This window comes from Limulus polyphemus, unplaced genomic scaffold, assembly GCF_000517525.1.
Source record: "Limulus polyphemus unplaced genomic scaffold, Limulus_polyphemus-2.1.2 Scaffold122, whole genome shotgun sequence".
NCBI classification, from domain to species: Eukaryota; Metazoa; Arthropoda; class Merostomata; order Xiphosura; family Limulidae; genus Limulus; species Limulus polyphemus.
In genome coordinates this window covers 737,410-748,997 of record NW_013665732.1, presented here as the reverse complement: position 1 = coordinate 748,997, position 11,588 = coordinate 737,410, and the positions used below count along the sequence as shown (strand labels likewise).

At 34.1% G+C, this 11,588-nt stretch overlaps 1 long non-coding RNA gene across 2 annotated transcripts in view; it reads right to left on the bottom strand.

Annotated features, from left to right (window-relative positions):
• Positions 1 to 7,615: 7,615 nt before the first annotated feature.
• The window catches only part of LOC111089477, a 17,270-nt gene continuing 13,297 nt past the window's right edge, over positions 7,616 to 11,588 (bottom strand). For both annotated transcript variants that reach the window (XR_002613749.1, XR_002613748.1), the window contains exon 3: positions 7,616 to 9,075. This is a non-coding gene — a long non-coding RNA (uncharacterized LOC111089477). The remainder of the gene's footprint in view (positions 9,076 to 11,588) is intronic.

Genomic DNA, 11,588 nt, shown 5'->3' with positions numbered 1-11,588 from the left:
TTTTATAGAGAGCATTTTAAGTTTAATTTCATACATTTTCGAGGGCTAAAATAGGAATGATAACATGCTAAGACAAAATGTGTCATGTGTGTTACACTAGTGGAAATTCAGGATTTTTTATATATTTCCTTTTGGAATTAAGAACTTAAAACTTGTATACTATTAAAATATGGATTATTAGCTAAGTTTTTTATGCTATTCTAATTAGTATAACATGAACAAAAAGTAGTTTAATAATATTTTAAATGTAAGACACTAAAACCTTGTGTCATGCGCAGTGAAGGGTATCCGTACCGATAGGGTTAATTAAATTATCATCGATTTTACCACTTTCCTGACTCAAATCCCTGTTTCAGAATATATACCTTTATTGCTTTATTCGAATTTTATTATAGATATTTCATGATCAATGATCTTTTTTTAGCGTATTAAAAGGAAAAAAAACTAACAATAATTATATCATTTGATATTAGTTTCTGCTACTGCTTGTAGATTTAACTTTTTACAGGAAATTTTGTCAGGTCATTAATATTTCAGCTTGATTCAATTGAAAATATCTTTCATTACCTTTACTGAAAGCACCAGGTCAGGCTGTAGTTTTCATTAAATGTAATGTGAGCCCGTTTACCATCATTCCTATCTCTTCAAAGAAAAATCCGTTACCCACCCAATATTTCAGTTTCAAAACAACATACATGAATGACTTTATATAGTGTTCATAAACGTGTGCAACAAACAGCATACGCGTATATCTTTATATACATATATTACAATGTTACATATTGTTATACAGGTAAATACATTAATAGTGTTAAGCAGATTGCCTCCACCTTCCCTGCTGTTAATATGGCAACCAAAATGGGCTACCTGCACCCACTTTGTTTTGGTAGTTGCTGTAATATAACGTGCGTGCTTCGCGAAATAATTAATCACTGAAAGAATTCAGCCTAAGACTTTAGCTAAACTTCGTTCATCGGGAATTAATATTTGTGCTATATAGTACATTACATATCAACATACACTCAAGCCAACACGAGATAAATACTACATTCTCTAGGAAAATAAACTCACTGTCTTAGGAGGCCACAAACATCAGCAGCCAAACTATCACACTGTTCTATTATCATCGTAAGTTCATTTGCTCACTACAGTCAACATGACAGAAACATAGATACAGACAAAATCCAGTGAAACAAGATTCATATTCTATTCTAAGAAAGAACACAACTCCGTCACTGCACAAGAGGAAGTTATATGTATTTTTGTGTCCAGACTTCGTAACCTTCACTTATATACAAACAAGCTCAGGTGGTTTTCCTCTGTAAAAATTCTGCGAATTTTCATCACTGAGTACTTGGATGCTACAACTATGTATATTATATTATCAGCTGTCTTAGCTATAAATGTAGTGAGTATTGCTTCAGAAAAATTCCACTACTAATTAGTATGAGTGATTCTGGCAAGATATCAAACAAACATCTCACTGTTCAAACTCAATCTACTGCTTGGAAAGGAAGGGCCACAAACTCTCTAAGTCCTTAATTTTGCAATCAACAAACATTCCAAAATTTGTAATAATCAAGTGGTAATCACACAATTTTCATATATTTTACCTTGAAACACCTCTTCATAATTCCAAAAGCAAGGAATGTCACTTTTTTCAGTCATTAATCTTACAATCAAATGATTGTTCTAACTAGTGATAAATTAGCCAAAATCAGCAGGTTGACATTGATATTTAGACTGATCAATGGCAAAAGTGTGCTGCTTTTCCGCTGGATTTTCTTATTTAATTCCATTTAAACAGCTACCCCTTCGTATGCACCCAAACGCTTGATCAAGTCAAACACTGAGCCAAATGATTTCAGCAACAGGCATGGCCTGTCCCTGAATCTATTCATTTTAGGTATTAACGTGCCTCAAACGTTTAAAGAAGTGGTATAAACTTTAAATGATGAAGAAGAAATCTGCTTAACCTCACTCACTAGAACCTGTGATGATAGTAGCACCCTATCTTCCATAGGGTTTGGACCAACAACGTGCTGAGATGCCGTAAATGTTAAAGGTACAGTGCAGTGGGTATTCTCAGGGACCTCTATATTCAGACGAACTTTAGGTCCCTGCCTTTGGGTGGAAAACGACGAATTGCTGAGGACAGTTCACCCAAGGGCTCTGTCGACTCCAAGTCTCTCCGTGACTCATAGTCACACTAGCAGCTTGTCTTCCATCATGAAGAGATTGACGACTGCCTCATAGATCACCATCGCCATTCAATGCCTGCAATATCAACTGCTGGCAAAACAACTTAGTGCAGCAATCGTTGTCCACCACAAGCGCATTTAGTCTTTCTCTTTAGTCTCGAGTGGCAGTTTGAGTTACCTTAGTCAGTGAATACCTGGGAATCCAATGCATGTCACCCCATTGATAATAAACTTTGTAATATAAGATAGTCGTATTGAACTTTTTTAAATTGTAGAGGTTTTGGTGGATGTTTTATTTTTTATTGCAAGTATTAAAAATAAAATAAAAAGCCAGAAAAAAATTTTATCATACTTAAACTGGTTCAGCACAGACAAAACTTATAAATATCGTCGCTGATAACAACAATATTGTTATAGTATTCTCTGTTAGCATTTCGGTCGGACATGACCTAAGGTTTAATATGTCTGGACAGTGAATCCGAGAATTCATGGATATAACAGCAACGCTCAGAAAAAAAGTAGGCCAAGAAATAGCAGCGGATAGCTCTTGTGTAGCTTTGCGGAAAAATCGGAAACTGTTAATATGAGTTACAAGTTTATCCTGGAGCACGCGCAGTGTTCTAACATGCATTAAAAACAACTTAATTTTGTCTCAAAATACATAAGCTTGGAAAGTACTGTACACCAATGATAAACACTGATGGTAAAGTCACTTGCTCGACAGAATAGTTTCAACATTTATGTATCTGGCGCTTATGCCTGAGGAAATGTATTAAATGAAACACGTGAACATTTTGTTCTGCTTTCTATCAAAATACGTAAGCATCTAATTTTACCAATACCACATCCCATGATTAAATATGTGATAAAAAAATGTTAAAAATTAGATTAAATATTAAAGGTTCAAGCTTTAATTCGAAAAAAACAAACAAAAATATTAATTTAATTTATAATTACTAGATGGCACTACACGAGTTGCTATATCTTAATTTAAGGGAGTGCTTCTTTCTACTACTGCCCCCCAGTGGCACAGCGGTATGTCTGCGGACTTACGACGCTAGAAACCGGGTTTCGATACCCGTGGTGGGCAGAGCACAGATAGCCCTTGTGTAGCTTTGTGCATAATTAAAAAACAAACAAACTTTCAACTACTTCGTGCTCCATTACATAATTTAGGCAAATGAACATAGGTCAAGGATGAATAGCAGTTTTTCAAGTCACATCATGTTTTGTATAAATTAAGTAGTGCTCATCGCAAAAGAAATAATAATGAAGATTACTCTCTTTATAATTGGTTGCAGTATTTTACTTAATACATGTCTGTAAAAGCGGGTTCCACTACTGATACGTGCACGTGAACGCTTTCTGACAGAAAGGTAGTACAGCCTCTATAGAAGAACTACGAATTCTAATACTCACAGTAGAAAACGCTTTGCACAAATTCGTGATTCAACAGCCACAAGGATTGCTTGAACTCTTATAGTCTTGGCCAAAATGTTTGCATATTTTTCTAGATTAATGTTATTGTCTACATGCATGGAGTAAATGCCCGAGTAGTAACTGATAAAGCAGCGTATGATCGGAAAAACATGTACGAGTTGTTATTCTGGTATGTACAGGTTATTTTGAGCATTTTTTCATCAAACACACATACACTCTTGTTTTGTATAAAAGGGTGTGCGTTTGGTATAATCGTTTTCGATATAGATCAATGCTTTGTTTAGACAATTTCTCTGTAGTTGGTTATTCCAGGAAAGGATACTGGTAGACTACTACCCGAGATGACCGTGTTTTGATCAGTTTAATACTTTTAGGTTGAAAGAAGTATTTCAAAACCTTACGACACATTCATTCCAGGGTATCCAGAAAAACGGTGAATAGTAGACTGACAAACAAGGTTATTTTGCAAGAAGGGCTACCTGCAAACCGATATTAACCAGAATCCATCACCGTCACCGTGTTACTTCAGATGAGTCCTGTTTCCGGCTTGTTAAAGCTGATGGTAGGATTCGTACTCGTCGCTTGCCTGGATTACAGATGAGGGAAAACTGTGTTTCCCACAAGGAACACACAGGAAGTAGTGCAGTACATGTTTGGGCAGCTACTCATCATGGTTGCAAAACTGCTCTTCATATTCTCCAGGAAAACGTCAATGGCGCTTCCAACAGGAATGACATGGACACGATATTTCTGCCATATGCTAGGGAAAGGTTTGGCAATGACTTTATGTTCCAGGATGACAATGCCACTGCCCACAGTGCTCGTATTGTACAGGTTTATCTCGAGTAGGAGGACGTTACAGGAATGCCATGGCCAGTAACGTCTCCAGATTGCAATCCTATTAAGAATTGTTGGGCAGAACTGAGCTGGAAAACGGCTAACCGCGAACCTAAAGCAGGTGCTGTAAAAGAGTTGTAGCGCCATCTAGTGACAAATTGGGATAAAATCACGGTGGATTACATCAATAACTCATCGACAGCATACCACGTCATCTTGTGGAGGTTATTAGAGTACGAGGAGGATCAATAAAGTTTTGAATGTTTAATATGTACTGATATAAGGTTACAGACGCTATTTATAAAAGTTTGATGTTATACTTTGTCATTATATATGCTTTAGTAAGGTTTTGTTGGGATAAGTGAAATGATGAATTACACATCTTTCTACAGGTGTATGATAAAATTATTTGCTGTTCTAATAAATCGTTCATTATGTCCATAGAGTCTGTCTCATTATATAAATTACATAAGTAAATGTTTAATATACCATGTATTTCTCAGTTTGACATCGCTAAGAGTATTTGTATTACATTTTAATAATAATGACCTTATTTGTTACAAACTTTTTGTGACAAACATTTTGGCTAAGACTGTACTTTAAAGCTGGGAAGTAAAGATTGATCAGACCGTGATTGTTTTAGAATATTAATAACTCGTATTTTTTATTATGATTTTTAGAAATATCCTATAAAGAAATATCTTTATCAATTTTTATAATATTGAATATTTTGGGTGCAGAAATACGCTTTGTAAAATATGTATTTTAATTCACGAAACCGAGGTTACAAGTTATACATGTGAAGCATGAAAAACGATGAAATTGTACGACTCCATAGGACTGATAATGCTAAAAATCAAGTTCCGATATCAGCAGTTGGCCCAATACAGATCATACATTCTATGGCTTTGCCCTTAACAACAAACAAGTTGAGTACACTGAAATGGACAACAACTGCCTGTTGTAGAAAAAACACAAGTGTGGAGGACGACGTTTCGAAAGTTTCCCGTCCTTCATCTTCAGGAAAAACTTTCAAAACGTCCTCCTCTACACCTATGTTTTTCTACAACAGGCAGTTGTCATCCATTCCAGTGTTTGTTTTTTGAAGTTAAGCACAAAGCTACACAATGGGCTATCTGTGCTCTGCCCACCACGAGTATCGAAACTCTGTTTCTAGCGTTGTAAATCCACAGATATACCGCTGTGCCACTGGGGGGCCTATTCCAGCGTACTCATCATGAATACTCTGCATAAACAATCTAACAAAGAACAAACACGTTGTTTTGGAGGTTTTTTACAATATAACATCTAAACTTTGCCCAGAGTAAAAGTTTATAGTCAAAATGTGAAGACATATGTGTGAAGGGAAAATTTAATTTTGAAAAAGAAACCTATCTGATTTCAATAATACATCTGTAGATTAACCGTTCTGGGTTTTTAGATTCATGGTGCTTGTAGTTCAAGATAGATTTTAAATGATATAAAAATAAAACTAATTTTGACTATCTTATCTAGCTTTCAAACAATATATTTAGCCATTTTCTTTATAATTTTCTAACAGATAGCAAAATATGTTGCCTATTTAGTAAAATGCAAAGTTTTTTTATGTAATTATTCCTTTTACAACTATTCGTTCTAACCTTACTATTAATTTGTTTTAATTATTCGCAGTTTTTTTCAAGAACTTTGTGACGTATCTACTTGTAATTAACATTAGGAAGTTGAACAAATATACAGTTATTGCTCTACTTGCTTTTCTTTAAGAACAAAGTTGCACAATAGGCTGTCTGCACAGTTCCCACCACTAGATCGAACCTTGAATTACAACGTTATAAGCCTCAAGCTCATCACTGAACCACTAGGGAGCACAATGGTTATGACAGACGTTTTAGGGACACTATTCAAATATTAAGTATTATTACAGTTCTTATAAGTAAATTTTCATGAAATGTTGTCCCCAGTGGATTAGAAGTAAGTTTATTTTTTTTTGCAACGCTAAAATCCGAGGTTCGATTTCTCGTGTTGAGCAGGGAGCAGATACCCTATTTTGTAGATTTGCGCTAAAACAAACAAACATAAATTTTGGTTCGAACAAGCCTTACGATTATTTACTTATATTTCTAAGGAAAGACGTTAATGAGTTGAAACAAAATGAATCTCGTATGTTTTTTTTTTCGTTTTTATTTTTTATATATTTACTCACAAAGCCCAGCAAACCAATTTATATATCAAAATTTGATTATTTACTATGTTCTGCTTAGTACTCTTATAACTTATTTGACATTCTAGCAGGAAGGAAAATGCAACCATTTTGTCCTAAAATGTGCAGTACTATAATTAATATGTTAAATAAATTCCACATTTATTGATCCGTCACCATGGATTGTTCCTTAATTATTAAACACAACTTTGATAAAACATTACACATTTAAAATGTAACAAGCGAAATTCTATGATATATATATATATATATATATAGCCAGTTTTAAAAGAATTAACAATAAATTTTAATAGAACAATTAGCATTTGATTTAAAGCAGTAGCTTTTGAAGAAAAAACTATATATATTGCAACATGTTTTAAGGAATAGTTACATCAATATCTAAGATTTTTTAAGCTAATGTTTCAATAAACAAAAATGTCTATACATATATTTTAATTTCATTAAAAAAACATAACTAACAGTAGTGCATTCGGTTAGCGTAATGACTGAAAACTTGCTAACCTAGTAAACAGTATAATTGTGATGTAAACCTTCCGTTTACGTTTAATTCGTATCATTCCCCGCGTGTGTTTTTTCAGAATAAAAAAAAACGAACGTTAAGAGTCCAAGGGCCCCGGGTTCAAGAATGTGCTTCGCAATGAATCGAAATTTCGAGTAGATTTCTATTGTTACAATAAACATCAAAATCGAATGTTTAAAATTACTTAATGGCTACATTTCGGTTCGTGTAGTCCATAAAACTGGGAGCCATTTATGTTCACTGACATTGGAGAACTCGGGACCAATGTTTTCGTCACTATCTTATAACGCAGAAGGAAATTATGACAACTTAGAGGGAATCTCTGACATATGGCACCAAAAACATGAGACCTGTATTCAGTGTATTTGTACCCCAGCAGGGCATATCTGGTTATTTTATATTCATATTGACAAGCCTCTAGTTATATTATGTTACTAGTTATTTATAATAATAATAACTTTTTAACCAAGAAACTTGTTGCTATTTATTTGTCCACGTTTTTTCTAAAAGTTATTTAGTTAGAATATTTGATAATCATAATCGGAGTTAGATATCAATATCGATTCGAATTGAAAAAGTAATAATTATTCAGCACTAGTTCAATATGACGTGCTACCAAACACGCTTCGCCATTTTGGCTGTGGTTTCGTTATAACAGTGACAGTTAATAACGTTGTTCAGATAAAAGTAGCAACTTCAAGAGACAGGTGATGCCAAAGTTGACTTCGCTATTGTCCCTGTGTAGAAATATTGACGTCTTTGCCTGAACCACGAGGAGTCTCTCATATGGCCGTTTAACCCATTATGTGCATAAAGTGTCATTCGAGTGAACAAACAAATCGACAAAAAAAACTACAGTTTTTATATCTATGTATTAGAAATAATAATTTATAAATCTTTCAAATGAATCCTTTATTTTTTGTCAGCAATAAACACTGCACGCAGTGGATCATTGTTTTTATGGAAAATCCTGATTCTTGAAGATAACGAGTTTTATAGCGATTTGTTACTGAAGCACAAACATTTTATCTGATAGTCATATTTACTTAAAATAAACAAGAAGATGCAAAATATGTCTTACTTGAAAATAACTTTTCCATCTGCAACCTATTTCAATGTTGTTAAGATTTTCTTTTGTTGAGAAGATTGCCTTTCATTTGGTTTTTCAGGCAATTGTTACTTGCTAGAATTATAACACTAGATTTATTAGAGGCTGAGTTGGGGCTAAACATAAAATATAAAACATTAAAGAAATGTTTACCTTCAGGTTAGGTTTTCAAATAATAAGAGTAAAAATTACATAAATTTAAACTTAATAAATAAATCATTGTTTACCGTCAATGGGTATATGAGTTTTTAACCTTTTCTTGAGATATTTGAGAAACAATTTTTGTTCATGGTAAGGCGTTATTTCTATACAGGAAAGAATAAAAACAAAGCTTATCACAACGGCTATCAGAACCACCAACATAATGTACATTCTTTTTGTGAAATTTTGAAAAATGTCCTCCTCTTCGTATTGACTTAATTGTCTCTTATCTCCGGAGCTGTCTGTCACTTCGTTACTGCCGAATGATAACGATCTAAGTCTTCCCATCAAAGGAATAGGCCTAGCACCAACAGGATGTCCACTGTTCATTGACGAAAAGGATTGAGATCGACTATAATGAGGCGGCGTTCCACTTCTAGTAAGGTTATGAGCAGAATGTCTGATTCTGGCGGATGTCCCTCCAGTTGCTGCGTGTCCATCAGGTAGTCGGTCGCGTGTAGCCGCAGCTCTTTTATGAAACAGTCGCATAGTTACATTAATAGTTTTTACTTCTTCATTCGTTCAATTTAAATTGTCTGTAGGTCTGAAAGAAACATCATTAAAATATATGAATCAGTTCACAAATGCCCAGCATTTTCCATGTGTTGGAGAACATTTGAAACAAATAAAAATAAAGCCGCATCAACAAACAATGTTCAGTAAAAATTATGAAGCAGTGAGTTGATGCCAAACAGAGAAAATTCTCGCAAAACCACGTTCGCTGAACAAAGAACAATGTAACTTAAGCGAAAATGGATTTAAAATGGTCCAAGAACTCTAAGAGTATCTATCTTTCCAATCTACTCTGATGATCAATTATATATGTATATTCTTCGTTCCTCGTCTTTTAAATAAAGCCTTTAACTGCTGTATAGGGAAGTTTTTCAATATCAACTTTCTACTGCTTAGGTTGTCAATGGTTGTTACCTGGAAAATGTTATTGGTTTTAGATAAATAAATTAAAGTACAAATACTTAGACTAATAATTGAATTCTAAACCACATTTTATAAAAGAGTACCAGTCAAATCTAGTAGATAGGATTTACCATGAAATTTATTTTATTCCAAGAAAATTTAAACAAACAAAATTGTGATAGGCCTAATACTTAACCTTGTAAAAGTTCACAAATTACATACATATCTTGACGTATATAAACAATTATCTTAAAATATGTATTCTTTAGAATATAAAATTGAACTACAGCGATTGAATTTGTTATTATAAAATGTGCAGATGAATAAAGATATTAAAGTAACAACTTATTTCAAGAGAAATCGAATCACCACTAGTATGACTGCATTTCGTATTACTTTGTAAGCCCCCCAGTGACACAGCGGTACGTCTGCGAACTTTCAACGCTAGAAACCGGGTTTCGATACCCGTGGTGGCCAGAGAACAGTCCTCCCAATGTGTAGCTTTGTGCTTAACTAAAAACAAACAATTACTTTGTAATCGATCGAGATCAAAAAGCAAAAAAATTACGAAACTGACCTGCAAAAAAGAATACAAAACCTTTACACAGATTATATAGTCTATATATACATTACTACCAACTATATTTGTACATATTAGTTATTTAGTCTTTTATATTTCATTCAGTAAAATATACACTTAAATTTCTTTTTAAGCGTAAAGCTACACAATGGGCTATCAGTACTCTGCCAACCACGGGTATCTAAACCCGATTTTTAGCGTTGTAAGCCTACGGATTTACCGCCGAGCCACTAGGAGCATACAGTTAGCTTTCTATCACAAGTTTGTCATGGGTTCTATACTTTGTGCGAAACTCACAATCGCCATCTGTTCGTAAGCGAGAACATCCTGGAATTCACGTTACTGGTATGTTAATTGATCTAGGCAAAATTTGGTATAAATACATGATCTTCAATTTGACCAACAGAAACCCGACAGTAGGACCACATGACCCATGATATTAACTGAGATATGAAGAACAACCCCCCAAAATGTGTATTAATGTTTCTCCGTCACTTTGTTGTGTTCTTTAACATTACTACAACGTTACTCATTACACAGGCAACATAGTAGCTTGAATGATGTTCCACTCAGGCGTCATTATATTATAACAGTTTTTCGTTCAGCGCCCTCTCTCTCTGTTCACTCAGGATATAAGTGAATTTCTGGTAATAAAATCATTCGTAATAAAAGATCTGTATATTACATTAAGTCTGAATGAGGATTTGTTCTGGGTTTAGTACATTGTAATACAAGCTGATCCTCCATACAGCATAAACATTACCAAGTAGAAATAACATCTGATTGAACTTTATTTGACATTTCACTGAAAATTTGGTAACTGTTAAATACCATGAATAATGAGCTCCTTTATATTCTGCTTCAGAAAGGGAAAATGAGGCCTCTTCTAGAGAAAATTCACGCAGTTCGTTTTCTTATTTCGTCTGAAGTGGAGGTTCGTTATGATCAAGCTACGCTAGTATTACCTGGGTCTGTACTGGCTCCCACCAAGGCAGTAAAGCTTCGAGGTTGTTGCGTGATTCTCTAGGGAAGGATGTTATGTTTTTCCTAATGCATTAGTGGGCGTCGGATCTAGGTTAGTTCCTTATATAAGATTATTAATGACCCTCGAGATAATAAGAGAGAAAACAACAGCACGGCAAATTTAATACTTGAAGAACTTACTCCAAAGAATTTATAGATTTGGTATGTTAAACGATTTAGCTAATCTTTGACAAATCTGATCGAGGTATTTTGTTTCTATAAGGCTATTAATGACCCTCGAGATAATAAGAAAGAAAACAATAGCACGGCGAATTTAATACTTAAAGAACTTACTACGGAGAAGGAAGAAGAATTTAAATTTCTTATGCTATACGATGTAGGTAATCTTTGTCAAAAGTGCGACTGGTGCGCCTAGTTATGAACCCAATGTCTAATTAAACACAATAAGGAAATTTGAAACTATTGTGACTTACTATTGGTGCTTTGCATTGAATGAAAATAATTCTTGTATACTATTATTCTATTTGTTTGTATGTACGACCGTTAGCTTTCTGACCGAGAACCTGCTGCATAAGCAT